Here is a 20846-nt window from a genome sequence, read left to right as displayed (position 1 = left end):
TTTTCTCTCTCTTTCTCTCTCTTTTTTTCTCTCTTTTTTTCTCTCTCTCTCTCTTTCTCTCTTTCCCTTCTCTGCCTCGCCTTCTTCCTCCCGTCCCTCTTCTGCCTCTTGTTCCCGGTGCTCATTAGTCGGCCGGGCTTTCGCGGGCATTTGCAATTCAGAAGCGGAGCTGCACGCTCCGATCGTCCCTCTTCCGATGCATGTTTCGCGGAATCCTGCAGCTCTTTGCCAGCCTGCTCTTCTAGGCTACTGTTAACCGGCTAAGACCGGCCAACTCATCATTCCCATTCGATCGCGTCTCCTCGCCCCGCTCGCCTGTTACCCGCGTCCAGGATTCCTTCGGTTTCGGTGCAGTCGAGAGAGGACTCGAGAGAGAGAGAGAGAGAGAGAGAGAGAGAGAGAGAGAGGAGTAAAAGTACCTATTGTGGAACACTTCTCAGATGCGACTTTTTGTTGAATATTTATACCACCGTTCGATGGATCGACGTTTCTGGATAACGCAGTAATGAACTCGCGATGTATTTGTTTAACCCTCGCCCACGCCCGGGTTTTTTCGGACCCGGAGATAGAGGAAGCCTTGATCGTTTGACACTTGATGCCGTTTGTTTATGCTAGAGCTAGAGCTATCTAGAGATGCTAGAGCGACACAAATGCGGAAACAAGTGTACAGTGGTCTACAAAAGTGTTCGTACAATTTATAAAATATAATAACTTTTTTAAATAATCACTTTTTAGTAATAACTTTTTTAATAACTAATTTTAGTAACTTTTTAAAACTCAGGTAAATGCTAAAACTAAAATGCTTTTTTCTAATTCTGCTATTATTTGAAATGAGAAAAGAATGTAAAAAATCACATTTTCAATCAATTTAATAATAACATTTTAATAAATAATTTTAATAACTTTTTTAAATTCGGGTAAATTATTTGAATTTTTGTGAGATGAGAGAGATCGATGACTATATTTAGTCGATGACTAAAACGCCTTTTTCTACTTTTGCTATTACTTGAAATGGGAAAAGAATGTAAAAAATCACGTTTTTTTAACTTCTTTATCCGAGTCTACAAGAAACATTTAAAAATGCTTTTCCTGACCAATAAGAGGCGAGCTCGGCTGGCGCGCGGCGGCCCAGCCAACGAGTGCGCGGAGCCCAGTTCCGCTCATTGCCTCGGCCGTCTCGCGCCAAATGATCTCGCCTCCGATTGGTCACTGTTTTTCGTTAATAACTCGTACACGAAGCCGCGGATCGCATTTTCGCTAAGGAAAAAGTTGCTTCAAATGACCTCAGGAATCCCCTACTTTCGGATTTCGAGACATTTTTGGGACATCCTGTAAAGACGAGTCGCAAGGCTCGAATAATCGTGCAAGGCTCGCAAGGCTCGAATAAGACATCACTGCGTCTACTTTTTAGTGTACCATTCGCGCGACTATTCCACGAAGAGCTCGCGATCGAGCGTCGTTTCGCGGTAGGTAATTTAAGCCGAAGGAAGAAGACCGGGTTCCTGGTATATTAGGATTCGGATGCGCGGTGTCCACGGATGATAACCGGATAATGCAGTTTGCGTCAGGAAGATCGAGTCAGCCCGGACACGCGGTTCAATTACGTCGCCGTTGGAGAAGGACGACGTCTCCGTTCAGTTTCGGAAAATCTTGTTTTGCCGATTCCGTCCTCGCGTCTAGAGAGGCTATTTGCGGCGTTCGCGGCGCGAGGCGGGATCACTCCGCTGTCAGATTAAAAAGTCTAATCGACCTGGAAAACCGCGTCGCGCGTTTTTCCCCCGATACCGTCCGCGGAACGGGCGACGTTCGGATACAAGCCGCCCTAAAGTTAGCGGTGTCGGTGTTGCTCGGCCCGCGCGGCGCCGCTAAATTTACCGGATCCACTGTCACCCCTTTCCGATCTCGCCGTTCTATTATTAATCAACATCTGCGCCTCCTGCTATTATTACGACGATATCGTTTCGCTGTCATTCATCGCTGGCACTAGGCCTTCATTACGCAACGCCGGCTTAATATTAAGCCAGCGTAGAAACCCGCGGCGTGCTAGTCACTTTCGCTTATTCGAGCGGTCGAAGGTGTTGATCAAAGTGTCAGGGTGAGTGAGTCACGTTCCGTGTGTGACAGGTGGTTCTCGTTCGTACGACTCCGGGGAGCACCGTGTTTCCATTGTTTTTCCGTGTCCGACCGCCGCGAATCGATCCCGAGCATGATCGAAATCGCGATCCCCCCCTCCTTTAATACCCGCGATCAACTATTCAAAAGCGGAACAATTATTCGCCGAGCGGCGCGGCGCGGCACGCGACCGTATCGCGCATTCTTTTCGCCGAGGCTGATTCTTCGTTCGTTTAGCAGTCGCGGTCTCTGTAACGTTACACGGCGGAATAAACCGGACGACGTGGAATAGCACTCGAGTCATCAGTCATTCTACCTTTGCCGGGAGACTGCGAAATGTAGACGGGAATGATGATACCAGTCCGGGAGACAGCGGAGAACTGTAATTTGTACCTATCGTTCTCGCGATTCTTAGTTACGCGAGTACGCGTCGCGCGCGTAGAGGGTTGCCTTTAGGGTCAGCCTATCCGGAGATTGATCTATGGTTATGCAATTATATTCGAGAAAGAACGGAGAGAGTTTACGGGTCCGTTTCATTCATTGCGGATGATTGATTTTGTATAGATGATATTCCTTCCCGTGCAGAAGCAGAAAGTAGATTCTTCCGTCATGGTCAGACCGTTACATCGATTCAGTGGGATAGGAATCGTAGCGGCGTAACATGTGTTGCGTTGTTTACCGACCATATTTACCGTTAAGATAATTTAGAGTTAAGTGAATTCGTTGTAGTTTCATAGTTTTATTGCCGTACAACTCGGAAGGGAACTGCGAGCGATTATTGTCGAGGGCTGACCGTGAAAGGACGATCTACTTTCTACTTGTATGCGAGGATAAATTGTTTCCCTCGACGTGCGTCGTTTCTAGGCAGTCGAATCGACGAACATGATTTTCCTGATCGAATCTCTGAGATAATAGATCCTAGACAGATACGGTAAATTCTCTACAATTGTCTCCCAGCTAGTAAGCAAAGATGGACAATTTGGGAAGAGGAGACACGATTATTCGAGGCTCGCAACGATTGTCGATAACTATGAAAACGAGCTCGACGATTGGAAAGAATTTACTGTACTGAGAATAATTTATCTGATTTGAGATCCGAGCAGAGATTACCAATTAGAAATCGTTTCGAGACCGTTGCATCGATCTGTGTTCAGACCTGGCTAAAAACGTTCGGAAAGGTATTGGAAATAGTTAACGAAGTACTCTTGGTTGGTCGAAATAATATTTCAAGATTTATTTGACGCCGCTGAGATAAGTACAGTAAATTCTCTACAATTGTCCCTCGGTTTGTATACAGTAATGGACAATTTAGGAAGAGCAGGAACGATTATTCGAGCCTTGAGACTAGTTCTTATAGTTGTTGACAATTGGTAACTATGAAAATTGTATCTCCTTTTTCCAAATTGCCCATTTTTGTGTAGCAGCTGAGAGTCGATTAGGGAGAATTTACTGTATTTTAATTCGAAGCCCAAAAGATGTTTTCTGATCTACGTTACTTTCATTTTATATGATTCGATGCAATTTATGCATATAAAATTGAGTCTATTGGCAAGCACAATATTTGCAGTTTTAACACTAAATTCTCTCCAATTGTCCCTCGGTTTGTAAACAGAACTGGACAATTTGGGAAGTAGAGATACGATTATTCGAGCCTCGCGGCTCGTTTTTATAATTACCGATTATCAACAACTATGAAAACAAGCTTGACAGTTGGAGACAATTTACTGCACTGCGAATAATTTATTTCGAGGTCTGATTAAGGCTCAATCAATCGAGCCGGTCGAAATGATCGATTTTAGACTTTTTGTTTTAAAGTTACTGAAATAATAAAGACTCTTAAATGGAAAATGATTAAATAAATTCCACAATCCAAGTCTATATTGTTACAAAGAATAGGAAAAAGTTTAAATAAGTACAGTCTTTTCGTCGTTATAAAACGACTCACGTTAGATACAGTCAGGGGCAAATATATGTGTAAACCTTTTAAAACAATTTAACTGTTTTAAAATTGATGTAAATGACTTGATTATTCTTTAGGTGATAGAGGGACTAATCTACTAGTTAATGACTAAAACGCTTTTTTTTTAAATTTTACTATTACTTGAAATGACAAAGAAAAAAATAGAGAACTTTTTTATCTTTTAATCGGTTAACGCAGTGACAAGCTGCAAGTGTTGATAGATTTAAAAAAAACTGCATATTTCTGACAGGTATTGGTCGAAAGTGTAAGAACTGTAAAAAGTATAAAAAGTGTAAAAAATGTAAAAAGGGACAGAACTGCGATTCTCGCGATCTTTAATTGTTTGTAACTTTTAACAACGTCAACGTCAATCTACAAGACGGATTTTTGAAATTATCGTTATAGATTTAAACAAAAAAGTTAAAAAAATCGTACGTTTGTAAAGAAAAGCATTTTTGTCATTGTCTTTATTATCTAAAAAAAAATTCAAGTGACTTGGTCCAGTTCTAAAAAAGTTATACCGTCTTAATGAGTGTCCACATATATTTCTCCCTGACTGCACTTTCAGGTCTCGCTAGGTCAAGTGTTAAAATAGACCATTCTCCTTTTAAACCATGTTCAAAAAAGAACCTTTCCCCACAGCAAAAATCATTCCCCAGAATTACCATTCTATCTCCTCGACTGTAACATGAAAACAAACGTAACCCTGAAAGAAGCATGAAAATAATCGATGCCACGGTCTGACCATGACGGAAGAATCTACTTCCCGACATCAATGCGCGAAAAAAAAACATTATCATCCGGATGAATCGCTTTCAACGACCAAAACAAATGCCCAAACTCTGCGCATTCAGACTCGAATACACGACGAAATGTTCGTCGCATAGTCGGGCGAAGCGCATCAGCTGGAAAATAAGCGCAGGTCGCATCAAGAGCCGCAAAAACGTCTGTCGTCCGTTCTTCTTTTCACCGGCAGTGCTGCATTGTCGCATATTTTCCGAAAGTTTCCCGATCTCTCCCCATCGCCGTTTCTGTTGCACGATCGTCGTCCCGCTTCCGTTCGCCGGTCGGACAATGGCCCGCGAACGGAGGAGCGCCCGCAATTTAGACAGCTCGAAGCCCGCGCGGAGAAGTTCGCGGGGAGGACTCGAAACACACACCTGCCGTAAATATTTGACGAAATTACGAAGTGTTTCACGGAAAGGTGGATAGTCGGTGGCTCGTCTCTTTCTCCAGGTGAATAGGACTCTCGGACAAAAAAGGTGGTCGTTGGGCCGCGGGAGGGGGGTTCGGGGTTCGACGGGCGCGAGCGGAAAACGGGCCGGGAAAGAAAGCTCGGAAGAAGGAGGGGGCGCGGAGGAGATCGTTATGGAAGGTATAAAAAGCTTCGCGACGAGATAATAGCTCGCGAGAGCGACGGGCCACGGGGGCTCGCGATGCATGCAAGAACGGCGACAGAGAAAGGGGGCCGGGCCGTGTCGGGCCGGGCCGAGCCGGGACGGGCCGGGAGAAGATGTGTGCACGGACAAAACGTCCGGGAGAAGGAGAATAAAGAGCGAAACGAGGGATACGGTTTCGTATGTAGGCCAAAGGGCTGCGCCGAGATCAATAAATTCCTCCCCGGCCTCCGCTCGCCCGGCCGCCCCCACGAGTTAGGCCTACTGGCTGCCTCCCGAAACGCTCGATACACCGCGATATATCGGCCTCGTTTAATTCGTTTCTGGCCGCGGGAAAAAATATTGCCGCTTCGAGAATCGATCGTCGGCTAGAGACGATCTCGCTCGTCGCGATTTACTCGTTTGCCGGCGAAACAACGCTTTTGTATAGGATGCAAAATAATAATAATAATAATACGATACATACAGAGAGATTATTCCAAGTCGTTGTTTGAAGCAGAGCGAAATTTTAATCGGATGAAAAATATTTGAAGTAATTTTTTATCTGGTGACAGATGAAAAGACTGACGAATCAAATTTGTGATTCGATATTATGGAATAAATATTCAGTCGAATAGAACTGCGATAAAACTGCGATTTTTGCCGTCTTCAATTTGTTATAACTCATAACAACGTCAACTGATATCGATACAATTTTCACTGTGCATATAAATTACCGAGGGGCCTAAATTACCTGCAAGGGGCATTTTTAAAATTTTTGTATTATTATTACTGTACTACTTCAGCATTCGTACCTCTTGCAGATCTTAATATAATGAAGCAATCATTTTTAACTTTTCATTAATCATCCATTCGGTCGCCAATCGACTGAATTTAAAACGGGGAAATCTCCCCATTCGGTTGGCCAAGTGTTAAAATTGCATTGTACTCGTCAATAAGTTCAATATCATACGCATAAATCGCACAAATCAAATAAAAATCATATAAAATAGAAATACCGTAGATAACTCCATTCGACTAAAGATTCATTCCAACAAAATGTCACTCGTCCAAGAGTTAACCCTTTTACTCTCGAGTAGCGACTCTGAGACGCCACTAGAAATTGTTATGCTATTTTTCCGCCGTCATTGTAACAGCATCAGATTCGTCAACAAAACTGTTAAAATAACATTGTACTCGCCAATAAGTTCAATATCATACGCATAAATCGCATAAATCGCATAAATCGCAATAAAAATCATATAAAATACAAATACCATAAATCGAAAAACACGTTTTTGAATTTCAAGTTCAAACAGAGCTTCGACTGCAAGATACTCAAGACTTGTACTCGCGAGTTCGCTAATCGCTCCGGCAGTATTTCCGGCGCATTTTCTCTTACCGCGAAGAGAGCGCGGTAGTGGCCGATCATCGAGGAAATTAGGGAGGCTGTTAGGGCGTCAAGTTCCAGCTCGCTCGCGGTTAATATTCACGAAAGCGACTGCTCGTACCTCGGCAGTCTGCATTGGAAAAGTTTGCCGAACTACGCCGCGGAGGTCTGAAGCTCGCGTTCGGGCTGTAAGAGAGCGGATAAAAAATGGCCGGAGTTAAGAGGATGTAATATGGAATTCGAGCGTGTGGTGTAGAGATAGCGAGCACGCGATCCGCGGCTCTGCGGCTCCGCGAGAGAGCCGTAGAACGACGGCGCGGTGCGGCGCGGTGCGGAGCGGTTCACAGGAACTCTTCGATCAATTATTCAAGCTGCGGAGAAAAAGATCTCTCCCGTCTTTGCAGCTCTCTCGCGTTCGATCCGGCGACCGCCGGCACCGCTGGCAACGCCATCGCCGTCGCTGCCTGCCTGCCTACCGCCCCGCGTTTCCCTTTCTTCGTCCCGTCTTTGTGTCGCGCTGCCTCTTTGTCTGGCTTCACTTTCTTCCGCGGGCAACTAGGCTAGCCGTAACACACAGCAGAAAAGTTTCTGCCCGAGCCAGAGCCGCGAGACCGGCCGAAGTTCTTTCGTTTAATTCTCGCTCAGCTGACTCGGCGGACTCGCTTTCACCGGCTCGGCCACGCACGTGCTTTCCCCCCTCGATCCGTAGGAACGCCATGCTTTTTCGACTCAGCCCCCCGTGCAGGCACCCGGCCGCGTACTTCGGCCTCCCTCGATTCGTTCGCCGGGAAATCACGCGCGATTTTACGAACGCGGATTTCGCCGCGACGCGACGCGACAGAGTCCGACGAGCGAGGCTTTCCGAATGTTCAATCGGTTTTGAGGAGTGACGATGAGAAGTTTTAGTGTCACATGTTTTATTCAGTTAGGCATTCATTATATAGATATGCTGATTATGTGCGTTCGTGCACTTCGAACTTTTTTATTCGATGGAGGAAACAGATCGAAGAGCTGCGTCATGAATTCAAATTTCTCACTCTCTGATCTTATTATTCTTTGATTTTGTAATTTTTAATTTGATGATTGTATAACTCTTGTATTGATTGTATACTCTACATTCTTTTACCGTGTGAGTAGTGCAATTTGAAGAAATGGTAGCCGCTATTTTAGCCTATTTCATTTTATTTTATTTTATTCTGTTACACTATTGTGTTATCCTATTTTATTTTATTTTATTTTGTTACATTATTATGTTATTCTATTTTGTTTTATTTTATTTTGTTACACTCTTATGTTATTCTATTTCATTTTATTTTATTTTGTTACATTATTATGTTATTCTATTTTATTTTATTTCATTTTGTTACGCTATTACGTTGTTCTATTTTGTTTTGTTTTATTTTGTTACACTATTATATTATTCTATTTTGTTTTATTTTGTTTTGTTAGACTATTATGTTATTCTATTTTATTTTATTTCATTTTGTTACACTATTATGTTATTCTATTTTATTTTATTTCAGTTCGTTACACTATTATGTTATTCTATTTTATTTTATTTCATTTTGTTACATTATTATGTTATTCTATTTTATTTTATTTCAGTTCGTTACACTATTATGTTATTCTATTTTATTTTATTTCATTTTGTTACATTATTATGTTATTCTATTTTATTTTATTTCATTTTGTTACACTATTATGTTATTCCATTTTACTTTATTTTAGTATCACAGCTACATACAACTTGATCACAAATTTAAGAAATGAAAAATATGCTATTAATTCGGTTCTCCTCGTGCCAGTTAACTCACGTCAATTAATATTAGGTACCGCAGCTTCCAATCGTCAGCTTTTCCAACCTAATTTCACACCCGAGAAACACCCTCATGTAAGATACAGTGACTCGTCTCGTCTCTGCTGAATTTTGACGAACAGATCCTCTCCGATCCCGTGTTCATTAGCACAATTACAACCTTGACAGCGTCCAGGATCATCGACGAAGCTTCCCTGGCAATCCGAAGAGTTTCGTGAACGCGGCCGTTGCACGTCGAGTTGCTGAAATGTGGCAAAGCCTGCGGGCAGCTTGCACGGTCCAGTATCTCGGCTCATCTTGAGTTTTTACCAATAGTCGACGCTTCCCTTTGATCCCGCGTCCGCTCGCCATTTCCTCCATTAAAATTAACGACGTCGCCTGTAAAAAAAGATCGATGCAGCTTAATTAGCAGGTGGACGACGAAGATTCTCTCCGCTTTCCTTTTCGCCGGCGAATTTTGATTGGGCCGCGGGAGGCCCGTGGGAGATTTCGGCGGGCTTATCCGAGTCGGTAACAGTGAAAGGCTTGAGTAGAGCGAGCGAGGCCGTGGCTCGCCAGACTAGGGAGACCTAGGTCAATTCCAAAGAATCCTGGTGCGTCGCGAGTGCTCGTAAAAATTTACGAGCGCTCGAACATTTGACTGGGCTCGCGCGATGCAGAGCTAGACAAGGGTTTATTGGGTTGGCAAGAAAAAGTAATTTCGGTTTGCATTATTTGCACTTTCGGATTATTGCACTATGTTTGCATTGTCATTCTTCTCTTTTGTTAACGTTATAATTTTTTTGTCTTCAGCTTTGGTAGTTGGCACGTTTAGGTTACAAACAAACTCCGTGCAGTTTTGTTTACAAATGATTGTTTGCTGTCGATTTTAACACGGAGTGAAAAAATGAACGTTTCCGACATATTTTACTTTTTTATTTTCATAGAGGCAAGAAAGCGGCCGAAGCATACAGTAATGTCTCCCTAATTCGCGCTCAGATCGTGCACAAAAATGGCCAATTTGGGAAAAGGAGATACGATTACTCAAGCCTTGCAGCTCGTTTTTATAGTTCTTGTCAATTCGTAACTATGGAAACGAACCGCGAGGCTCGAATAATCGTATCTCCTCTTCCCGAATTGTCCATTTCTGTGAACAAACTGAGCGTCAATTAGAGAGACATTACTGTATATGAAGTTTGTGGCGCGTCAATTGTTTAACAAAACGCGCGTGTCAGAATTGGTTCAAAAAATTTCGTTCCGAAGATTTTTCACTTGAAGATGACCAACGTTCTGGTCGACCTTCCGAAGTCGACGATGACAAAATCAAAGCCATAATTGAATCGAATCGTCGTATAACTGTACGAGAGATTGCAAAAAGGTTAAACGCATCGCGCACAACAATCGAATATCGCATAAGATGTCTTGGACTTGTTAAGAAGCTCGATGTTTGGATTCCGCGTGTATCGAAAGAAATTCGCTTAACGCAACGAATCGGTATTTGCGATACGCGTTTTAAACGTAACGCGATCGACCCTTTTTCGAAACGAATTATCACCGGTGATGAAAAATGGATCGTTTACGATAACATTAATCGAAGAAGGTCATGGTCCAAGCGTAATGAACCAGCACGAACCGTATCGAAAGCTGAATCGCATCAGAAAAAGATCATGTTGTCAATTTGGTGGGACTATAAAGTTGTTGCGTATTTTGAACTGCTTCCAAGCCACCGAACGATCAACTCAGATGTTTTCTACCAACAACTAATGAAATTGGAGGAAGCAATCAAAGCGAAAAGGCCAGAATTGGCAAATCGCGAAGGAATCGTGTTCCGTCACGACAATGCGAGGCCTCGCACATCTTGAGCAACGTGTACAAAATTATTGGAGCTTGATTTTGAAGTGATGTCGCATCCTCCATATAGTCTGGACCTTGCACCATCGGATTATCATTTGTTTCGAAGTTTACAAAACTTGTTAACCCCTTGCCATACTTCGACGAGTCCTGCTCGTCATGAAGATTTCTAGTAATAGCTTATTCAATATAAATGTTATTCTGCTCTTTAAAATTGGAATAACATTCTAATCTCTTGTACACAATAAGCATCAATTTCTTTTCCCTTCCAAGAAATTATTGCAATCGAAAAGTTTCTAGTCGCAGTAACTGCGAAGAAAATGGTATGACAAGTGGTTAAATGTGTAAAAATTTCAACGATAGCCTCGAATCGCACTTGACTGAGTTTTTTACCGATAAGGACCAGAAGTTTTACGATCACGGAATCACGAAGTTACCAGAAAGATGGCAAAAGGTCATCGAACAGAATGGAAAATATTTGACCAATTGAAGTTCGTTTCTTGTATACAAAAAATTGAGCTTTATTTCACATTGAGAAATACCGAAATTACTTTCCTTTCCTGCCATCCCAGTAGAAGCTGCGACACCGGCAGAAGCAGCCGCGTGCACATCCACGTCCACGTTCAGACGAGATTGGACTTGGTCGCGGGGCGTAGAGGGCGACAAAGGGGCCAGGATGGGAAGGAAGCGAGGGACTGCGAAGAAGACGCGAACGAAGGGACAGGAGAAGACGGGAGAGACACGGAGGAACGGCGACAGAGAGAGAGAGAGAGAGAGAGAGAGAGAGAGAGAGAAGCAAAGTTGCCATGGTGACCATCAAAGGCGCCGATCAGACACGAAGGGATGAAGTCCCCTTTTACCGTCGACTTTGTTACACAGAAGCCACCGCGAACCGGAAAATAGGTTCTTCCCTGTGCCCCGCGCGGCCTCGAGGTCCGTCGCAGCCCCGACCGACGTCGGGACGGAAACTATTTTTGAAATTGAAAGGACTCCGGGAGGATCATCCGCGCAGGAAGTCCCGGCAAGATGGAATTGTGTCAGGCTCTCCCGAGTCCGGTCATTTTCTCCCAGTTCTCACTGCTGGCCCACTGCGACCCTAGCATCAATTTTTCGAGCGAACGAAAACCGATAATAAGGGAGACGACGGCAAAAGTTCGATAACCGGGAGCCCTTTAACCGACCGCTCTTGTGCCCGAATCGCGGGCATCGCATTCGCAATGCGATCCCTCGCATTGCGCCGAATACTCGAATCTCGGGGGCCCCAGAATTGCCGCCGAATACTCGAATCTCGGAGACTCTCGAATTGCCGTCGAATACTCGAATCTCGGGGACCCCCGAATTGCCGCCGAATACTCGAATCTCGGCGGGCCCCCGAATTGCCGCCGAATACTCGAATCTCGGGGACTCTCGAATTGCCGCCGAATACTCGAATCTCGGCGGGCCCCCGAATTGCCGCCGAATACTCGAATCTCGGGGGCCCCCGAATTGCCGCCGAATACTCGAATCTCGGAGGCCCCCCCATTGCCGCCGAATACTCGAATCTCGGCGGGCCCCCGAATTGCCACCGAATACTCGAATCTCGGAGGCCCCCCCATTGCCGCCGAATACTCGAATCTCGGGAGCCCCCGAATTGCCGCCGAATACTCGAATCTCGGGGACTCTCGAATTGCCGTCGAATACTCGAATCTCGGGGACCCCCGAATTGCCGCCGAATACTCGAATCTCGGCGGGCCCCCGAATTGCCGCCGAATACTCGAATCTCGGGGACTCTCGAATTGCCGCCGAATACTCGAATCTCGGCGGGCCCCCGAATTGCCGCCGAATACTCGAATCTCGGGGGCCCCCGAATTGCCGCCGAATACTCGAATCTCGGAGGCCCCCCCATTGCCGCCGAATACTCGAATCTCGGCGGGCCCCCGAATTGCCACCGAATACTCGAATCTCGGAGGCCCCCCCATTGCCGCCGAATACTCGAATCTCGGGAGCCCCCGAATTGCCGCCGAATACTCGAATCTCGCCCCTTCCCCCCGAATTCGCGGAGCTGTCGAACAGCTGACGATCTGCCGCGGCTTCGAAATCTCGCGTCCGGGCGACAGGCTTCGCCCGTGGATCTGGAAATTGCGGAACGATTCGACTAGCTGGTTTATTCAGACACTTTCCGGCGCGTTTCCCGGGAAGATGCTAATACGGGCTTGCGAGAACCGGCAGCCTCTGAACGACCCGGAAACTCGATTACCAGACGCCCGTTGATTGAATTCGATCGCGAGCGCGAGTTCCGCGAAGCGGCGCTAAGGAAATTGTCCTCATATTCGCGGAAACAATGCGCCGGAATACACGTTTCTGCCGCGCGAAAACGGCAGAACGTTTCTGGGCCGGATCAGACGAAAGTCTTTCCTGCTAGGTGGATCACTTTTTATTTATTCTTTGACGCACTATCCGCGGGTTAAATTCGTTAGTTCGTGGTTTGTTCGCGGCTAACGGGGGAAAGTCGGCGAATTTTGAAGAAATCCGCTTTTTTGAAAACATTTAATATTCGCAGGACTGACGATAAGATTTTATGCAATAAAATATAAATATAATGTAATATATTATATTATATAAATGTGCAATGAAATTGAAAGGAATTAAATTTTTTAGAAAGGTACGCAGGGTGAGCATATAAATTAATACCTCCCCTGGATCTTATATGCTGATAGGTAAATATAATGTAAACATATAGATCATTAATTTATATATATACGCAGAGTGCCCCAAAATTATGGTACTTCCGGGAAATGAGAGGTTCCTCAGATCATTTGAAACAACTTTTTCCTTAGCAAAAATATTCTACGAAGCTTCGTTCACGAGTTATTAACGAAAAACAGTGACCAATGAGAGGCGAGCTTGGCTGGCGCGCGGCGGCCGATCCAGCGAGTTCGGTTCCGTCCATTAGCCCGGTCGCCTAGCGCCGAGCGAACTTGCCCCTCATTGATCAGTGTTTTTTCGTTAATAACTCGTTAACGGTGCCTCGGAGAAAATTTTTGTAAAGGAAAAAGTTGCTTCAAATCACCCCAGGAATCCCTCATTTTGCGAAAATACCATAATTTTGGGACACCTTATTTCTGTATATATATAAAAAGAAATGTTCTACATGTCTACTGAATAAAAATTGATCCAGATAGGAATTCGTCCGAATAATTCGAACAAGAATTCATTCGAATAAGAGTTCTTCCGAGCAAGAATTCATTTGTACAGGTATTCGTACGGAAAATGATCGACTTGAATAAAAATGATAGGATACGAGTAGGTTTTATCGCGCGGGACGGCGACGGGGAATAGCCGAGAAAGAAAAAGCTGGCCTCTCGCGGGCTCTCGCCCCGATATTTTTCCGAGGAACCGGAGACGAGGACCGGTGGAAAAAGTGCAGGGACTCCCACGTAGCTCGCGGAGGGCCATCTGAAAAGAGTCGCACATAAAAATAGAGCCGGACGATGCACGTGCGGCCGGCCCGCAGCCCCGCAGCACCCCGCTGTCCCGCTGTCCTCTTCCCACGAGCACTTTCACGACTATTCTGGTCCCGCCCGCGGACATCCTTGCACCGAGTTTTTCTTCGACTAGCTCGCAGAAATATTTTGCGCTTTTTTCCTTTCTCAAAACTACCCTGTCCACTCCTCTCTCTCGCTCTCTCTCACTCTCTCTCTCTCTCTCCCTCTAGCGCTCTCTCCCGCTCTCTCTCTCTCTCTCTCTCTTCCTCTAGCCCTCACTCCCGCTCTCTCTATAGCGCTCTCTCCCGCTCTCTCTCTCTCTTTCTCTCTTCCTCTAGCCTTCTCTCCCGCTCTCTCTCTCTTCCTCTAGCCCTCACTCCCGCTCTCTCTATAGCGCTCTCTCCCGCTCTCTCTCTCTCTCTCTTTCTCTCTTCCTCTAGCCTTCTCTCCCGCTCTCTCTCTCTCTCTCTATAGCGCTCTCTTTCTCTCTCTATAGCGCTCTCTTTCTCTCTCTATAGCGCTCTCTCTCCCTCTAGCGCTCTCTCCTGCTCTCTCTCTCTATATATATAGCGCTCTCTCTCCCTCTCTCTCTCCTTCTAGCGCTCTATCCCGCTCTCTCTCTATAGCGCGCTCTCTCTCTCTCTCTCTCCCTCTCTAGCGCTCCCTCCCGCTCTCTCTCTCTCTCTCTCTCTCTCTCTCCTTTTAGTGCTCTCTCCCGCTCTCTCTCTCTCTATAGCGCGCTCTCTCTCTCTCTCTCCCTCTAGCGCTCTCTCCCGCTTTCTCTCTCTCCCTATCTCGATGTATTTGGCGGAAATATCGCCTCCGCGGTTCCTCGATTCCTCGAAGAATTTTTTAAGAATCACTTCCCTTCTGTTTGATCGGGGATTCGCGGATTTATGCGGCGACTTGCTGTTAGCCGTCTCGAGAACAATGTCAATACCCAACGGATTCAATGGTTATTCGGTCTTGAGATGATTTGCGTTGTCGGAGGTTGCCGAGTCTTTGCCAGCGACGGGTCTCAGATGTACCGATTGCTTTTCTAGGAAGTCTCTGACAAGATTAATTCATGAAAATTGAAGTACAGTAAATTCTTCCTAATTTTCCTTCGGCATGCGAACAAAAATGGACAATTCGGGAAGCGGAGATACGATTATTTTTGACGCCAGGAACCTCGTTTCTATAATTGTTGACAATTGACGACTGTAAAAATGAACCATCTTTTCCTAGATTGTCTATTTTTGTTTAGAAGCTGAAGCAAAATTGAGGAGAATTTAGTGAAACTCCCAAAACATAGACGATGAAACTTACGTTCGTCGAAATTAACGCTTGTTTTACGGAGCAGAAAAAACAGCTGTTTTATATTAGTTTATAAAAGTAACAATAACACGTTTGTTTAACTATAATATGAATAAATAAAATATTATAAAATGTATTATGAATATATTGAATAATAACTCGTAACGTATAAATTGAATAAATAACTCATAAAGGTATCTCTTAACGATATGAAATGCCAATTAAAAAAGACGCGTCACTTTGACGGGTTCCGTAAATCTAGCGTTAAGAATGTGCAAGAAAGAAGTGATTTTTCAAAAGTTCGTTAACGTCATTTCGACGGGTTCCGTAGATCTAGTGTTAACCCTTTGCACTCGAAGCGATTTTAACTATAAATCTGAAATAATTTTTCTGACTTATATAGTATTTCCATTTTATATGACAAAGTGCATTTCATGCGTATGAAATTGAGTCTTGTGACTCGTACAACAGATTAAGCTTTGTATAATAATATATAATAATATTAATATATATAAATTAATAATATAATAATATATATATAAATTAATATATATAATAATATATAATAATATTAATATATATAAATTAATAATATAATAATATATATAAATTAATATATATAATAATATAAAAATTGATTTTGGAACCGTGATACAACAATTTCAGTGGTGCCTCGAAGTTGCCACTCGAGTGCAAAGGGTTAACAGTCGGAAAACGGGCTATCAAACAGTGATTCGGAAGACGGTGCCGAGTCACATTTGACTCAAACTAGCGTACCTCGGACAGCACGAAAAATACATTGTAAAACGTTTTGTTGTCAGAAATGTCCCGACGCCGCTGGCAAACCGTCGATCCAATCAACTCGAAAAACCGCAATTTCATGCGCGACAGCCTAAGAACCCGCGATTTCGAAGTCTGAATAAGCAAGTCCCGTCTCCCATTTTTAGACGTTCGTGCGTCGATCGAAGTTTCTTGCACTCTGTCCAGCGACTTTATGCCCGCGGACCGAATGTTCCGTTGTCAAAGGGTCCGGTTTTTCGGATTCTCGAGACGCGACGTCGAAAAACCGCGAGCTCTCGGAACGAAGACCGTTTTTTCGCCGGTTCTTCGCGACGTTCGAAACTCGTTTCATCGCGGTGCAGTTGCAACGAACACCTGGCCTGTCCCGTTCGTCGGCCGCTCTTTCCCCGAACCGTTCTTTCGCAAACGCCAGCCTTGACTTTTCGTCCGCGACCGAAAAAAACGTCGGTCGCACGCCGACTGAATAGCAAATTTCCAAATGAGTCATTCCGCGGGCCGAGACGTCGTCGTCGTCGGCGACGACGACGATGCGCTTACGCCTTAATGGCGCGTCCACGATGACCCTGTCCCTTTTTTTCCTCCGTAATGCGACGCAATCGCGAGAACACTCTTATCACCAGCCCCGACCTGTCCTGTCCCGCTTCAATAAAATCGCGAAACCCGGCTCTCGAGTCGATGATGTCGACCGCGTCTTTTAATGATCCTTGTACCGGCGAGTCGGTGATTCATCGCGCGATGACGTTCGCGCGCGCACAGACAGGATGCATCGAGGAATGCTGCGTGTCTTGACACACGCACGATTCTTGGAAAATCTTGGATAAATCGTACAATTCGATCCATCGGCTGTTCTTACGGCCGATTCAGAAGATGTATTGGGTTGGGGAATAAGTTCGTAGCGTTTTTTATTTGAAGGCGATTTTCTTTGTTGTTTTCGTTGAGCTCGTGAGGCACCCAGGCTCCCAATTTTTCGGCAAATAAAATTGAACGAAGATGATCGAGAATCGTTTCATGATCGCAGTTCATTTTTTCGGCCAATTCACGACTTGTTTGGCGACCGTCCTCCTTCGAAAGTGCTTCGAGACGCTCTTCGTCGAATTCGGAAGGGCTTCCGCTGCGGGGCGTGTCGTCGACGTCAAAATCGCCATTTTTGAACTTCGCAAACCATTTCCGTGCTGTAGACTCACCTGTGACACCTTCTCCGTATACGTTGCAAATGTCCCGGGCTGCTTCAGCAGCCTTTTGGCCTCGATGAAAAGCGAAGAAGAGAAGGTGTCGAAAGTGTTGCTTTTTATCTCCTGGATATTCCATTTGTAAGCCTCGAAAGCAATAACAAATTAAATTACTCGAAAAGACGATTAGCACAGTTTTGTAGAGCAGAAAGAGCTCTATCGAATGAATATTATACACTTTGTCGAACAGCAAAAAGTCGTTGTAAAATAAAAGAAAATATAAGAACGCTGCGAACTTATTCCCCAACCTAATACATTCTCTCGCCTATATGAATTAGCAGTTTTAATGAGCAACTGATATAAAATACGAATTAACGCTATGCCATCCGGTGGCACAGCGTCGGTGCCATATAAATAAGTAAATATACAGGGTGTCCCAAAATTATGATTCTTCTGGGAATTGAGGGGTTCCTGAGACTATTTGAAGCAACTTTTTCCTTAGCGGAAATGCGATCCGCGGCTTTGTTTACGAGTTATTAACGAAAAACAGTGACCAATGAGAGGTGAGATCTACTGGCGCGAGGCGGCCGAGCCAATGAGCGGAACTGGACTTCGTGCGCTCGTTGGCTCGGCCACCTCGCGCTAGCCGAGTTCGCTTCTCATTGGTCAACGTTTTTCGCTGATAACTCGTAAACGGTGCATCGGAGAAAATTTTTGTAAAGGAAAAAGTTGCTTCAAATGGCCTCAAGAATCCCTCATTTCCAGGAAGAACCTTAACTTTGAGACACCCTGAGACACCTGCCGATCTGATCGCAAGGATGAAACAGGTGAAATTCCGCATAAAAATTGTTCGTCGAGTCATTTTTTGCGGAGGTGGAGACTATTTGAAGTTTTCTGCGAAGCTTGAGAGATCGCCTCGGAAAAAAATATCAGCGGTGCGAGTGTGGGAGCGAGAGAGAGTGCGAGAGGGAAAGAGAGCGCGAAGGAGAGCGTTTTAGGGAGAGAGAGAGCGCGAGAGAGAGTGCGAGAGGAAAAGAGAGGGCGAAAGAGAGCGCTATAGGGAGGGAGAGAGTGAGAGGGACAGCACGAGAGGGAGAGAGGGCGTAAGGAAGAGCGCTAGTAGGAGAGAGAGAGAGCGCGGAAGAGAGCGCTAGAGGGAGAGAGAGAGAGTGAGAGAAAGCGCGAGAGGGAGAGAGAACGCAAGAAAGAGCGCTATAGAGAGAGTGAGAGTGCTGGAGAGAGCGCTAGAGAGATAGAGAGAGAGCGCAAGAAAGAGTGCTAGAGGGAGAGAGAAAGCGCGAGAGAGAGCGCTATAGAGAGAGAGAGAGAGAGAGAGCGCGCTATAGAGAGAGAGAGCGTGGGAAAGAGCGCTATATGGAGAGAGAGAGAGAGAGAGAGCGACAGAAAGCCCGGGAGAAGGCGCTAGAGGAAGAGAGGGCGAGAGAGAGAGAGAGAGAGAGAGCGCAAGAGGGAGAAAAAGAGAGAGAAAGAATGACAGAGAGAGAAAAAGAGAGAGAGAAAGGCAGATTCGCGGTAATCCGAGAGCCGGCGAAAGAACAATCGCGGGGTTGCATTTCATCCCCCGTATTAATCATCGAAGTCACCTCGGGATCCTCGGGAGGGAGGGTTGCCGGCCAGAAGATGGAAGTATGGAAATGTAAAAATAGCCGGCCGGTCGTGTCGTAGCTCCTTCGTGGGGTGGACGACATCGCGGGGGTGGAGATTCGATATTCCGAGTCCTATCTGGGCGTTGCCCGACAAAGCTTGTCGCGTAGCCGGACTCTGCCAGGGGTAGGGGCTGGGCGGCGGGGTGTCAAGGGTGCTGGATAACCGCGCTCGTGTAGGAAAGGGGATGTGCTCCGGCTAAAGGCGACTGGATTCGTTTTAATCAAACTCGAGCCACCGAACCACCCCGTCTGTTGCGGGGTGCGAGCGGTCAATGCCACGATGTCGGGGGGTGGGCGCACGGTGCGTCCGTCAATGGACAAAATTAAAAAAGTCATCGATTCGTATTTATTCGAAGGTGTGTGCGGGATGTTAAAATTAAAATAAATAATAGTTAATCGTATTTGGCAACGGAATGTTCGAGGAATTGAGCAGGGGGTTAATTTCAAGCGAGTTCTTTAGGAAGATCGAATAGTACTTTAGTTGGCAACGCAGCTTGTTTACATTGTCTTAGGAACAAAAGGCAACTTTACGAAGTAATATTTATAGAAAATGATCGTCAGGTGTTGTACGATTTTAATTAATGTATAGAAATTTTATGAAACTTCTATGCAATATAATAATATTCGTCAGATAGTATATTTTGATATTATGAAAACCTCTTTTTGCGAAAAGTTGCAATCTTCCGAGTTATTTAAAAAAATATGTAGCCATGATTGGCTCAGACTCGTACATGGGAAACGATCGAATTTTCAGGGACTAACGCGAAATTAATGAAAAAACTATAGTAACTATAAAATAAAAAGGTTATATTAACTATAAGTTACTCGGTATTAGGTTAATAATAAATTGTGCTAATGGAAATCTGCATAAAAGATTTTATTCGATGCAAAAATTAAGGTGACAAGAATTTTATCATGAAATCGTATATGTAATCCTTTTATGCAAATCGATGCATCTTTGCATTTTCTTTAACAAATTATTGAGGCATTTTAGTCGAAAATTGATTAGCACGGAAGTTATGATTTTTGTGCCGGACGCACTCTACGACAGCGGCGAGAAATTGTGTATCGTTCTTGCGCAACAACTTCTTGGAGCTTCGTGTAAAAACTTGAACCACCAGGCACTCCTGACATCGATAGAAATATTCTTCCGATCGATGCAATTGATGCCACCCTCCTGCGGAGGGGTGTGTCTGCGAAACACGTGTACGCGCGCAACACAGGCAGGCCTGGCTAAAAATATTTCAACTAAGAAATACATACGTACATGCATATGTATTTGCGAATGCTATTTCTCCTCAACTGTGTTACATATATGACTCCGTTGAAATAGTAACCTATTTCTGTACTCGATGAAATAGCACTTCAAAGAATTATTTCCAGTGCATCTCAAGAAGATACTAATCCAATTAATAATTTTCTTCACCGTAACACGAATAACTATTTTCAAACACACAGTAATTTAGTCCAGTTTTAAAAAAGTTATACGTTAACCGATTAAAAGTTAAAAAATATGAGCCTTTTAGTTTTTCTTGCCATTCCAAGTAATAGCAGAATTTAAAAAAAGAAGCATTTTAGTCATTGTCTGGTAGATTAGTCCCTTTATCAATAGACTCAATTTTATATGCATAAATTGCATCGAATCATATAAAATGAAAGTAACGTAGATCAGAAAATATCTTTTGGGCTCCGAATTAAAATACAGTAAATTCTCCTTAATTGACTCTCAGCTTCTACACAAAAATGGGCAATTTGGAAAAAGGAGATACAATTTTCATAGTTACCAATTGTCAACAACTATAAAAACTAGTCTCAAGGCTCGAATAATCGTTCCTCCTCTTCCAAAATTGTCCATTTCTGTATACAAACCGAGGGACAGTTGTAGAGAATTTACTGTACTTATCTCAACGGCGTCAAATAAATCTTGAAATATTATTTCATCCAACCAAGAGAACTTCGTTAACT

The 20846-nt window shown here is 44.4% G+C and overlaps 1 protein-coding gene across 4 annotated transcripts in view; it reads left to right on the top strand.

The window, feature by feature from the left end:
* Kdm3 (Lysine demethylase 3) overlaps positions 1 to 20846 on the top strand; it is a 577918-nt gene that overhangs the window by 47645 nt on the left and 509427 nt on the right. The window lies entirely within an intron of this gene.

The sequence above is a fragment of the Megalopta genalis genome, chromosome 3 (assembly GCF_051020955.1).
Source record: "Megalopta genalis isolate 19385.01 chromosome 3, iyMegGena1_principal, whole genome shotgun sequence".
Taxonomy (NCBI): Eukaryota; Metazoa; Arthropoda; class Insecta; order Hymenoptera; family Halictidae; genus Megalopta; species Megalopta genalis.
Note: the sequence above shows the minus strand (reverse complement) of the source record. Positions and strands in the feature narration are given on the sequence as shown.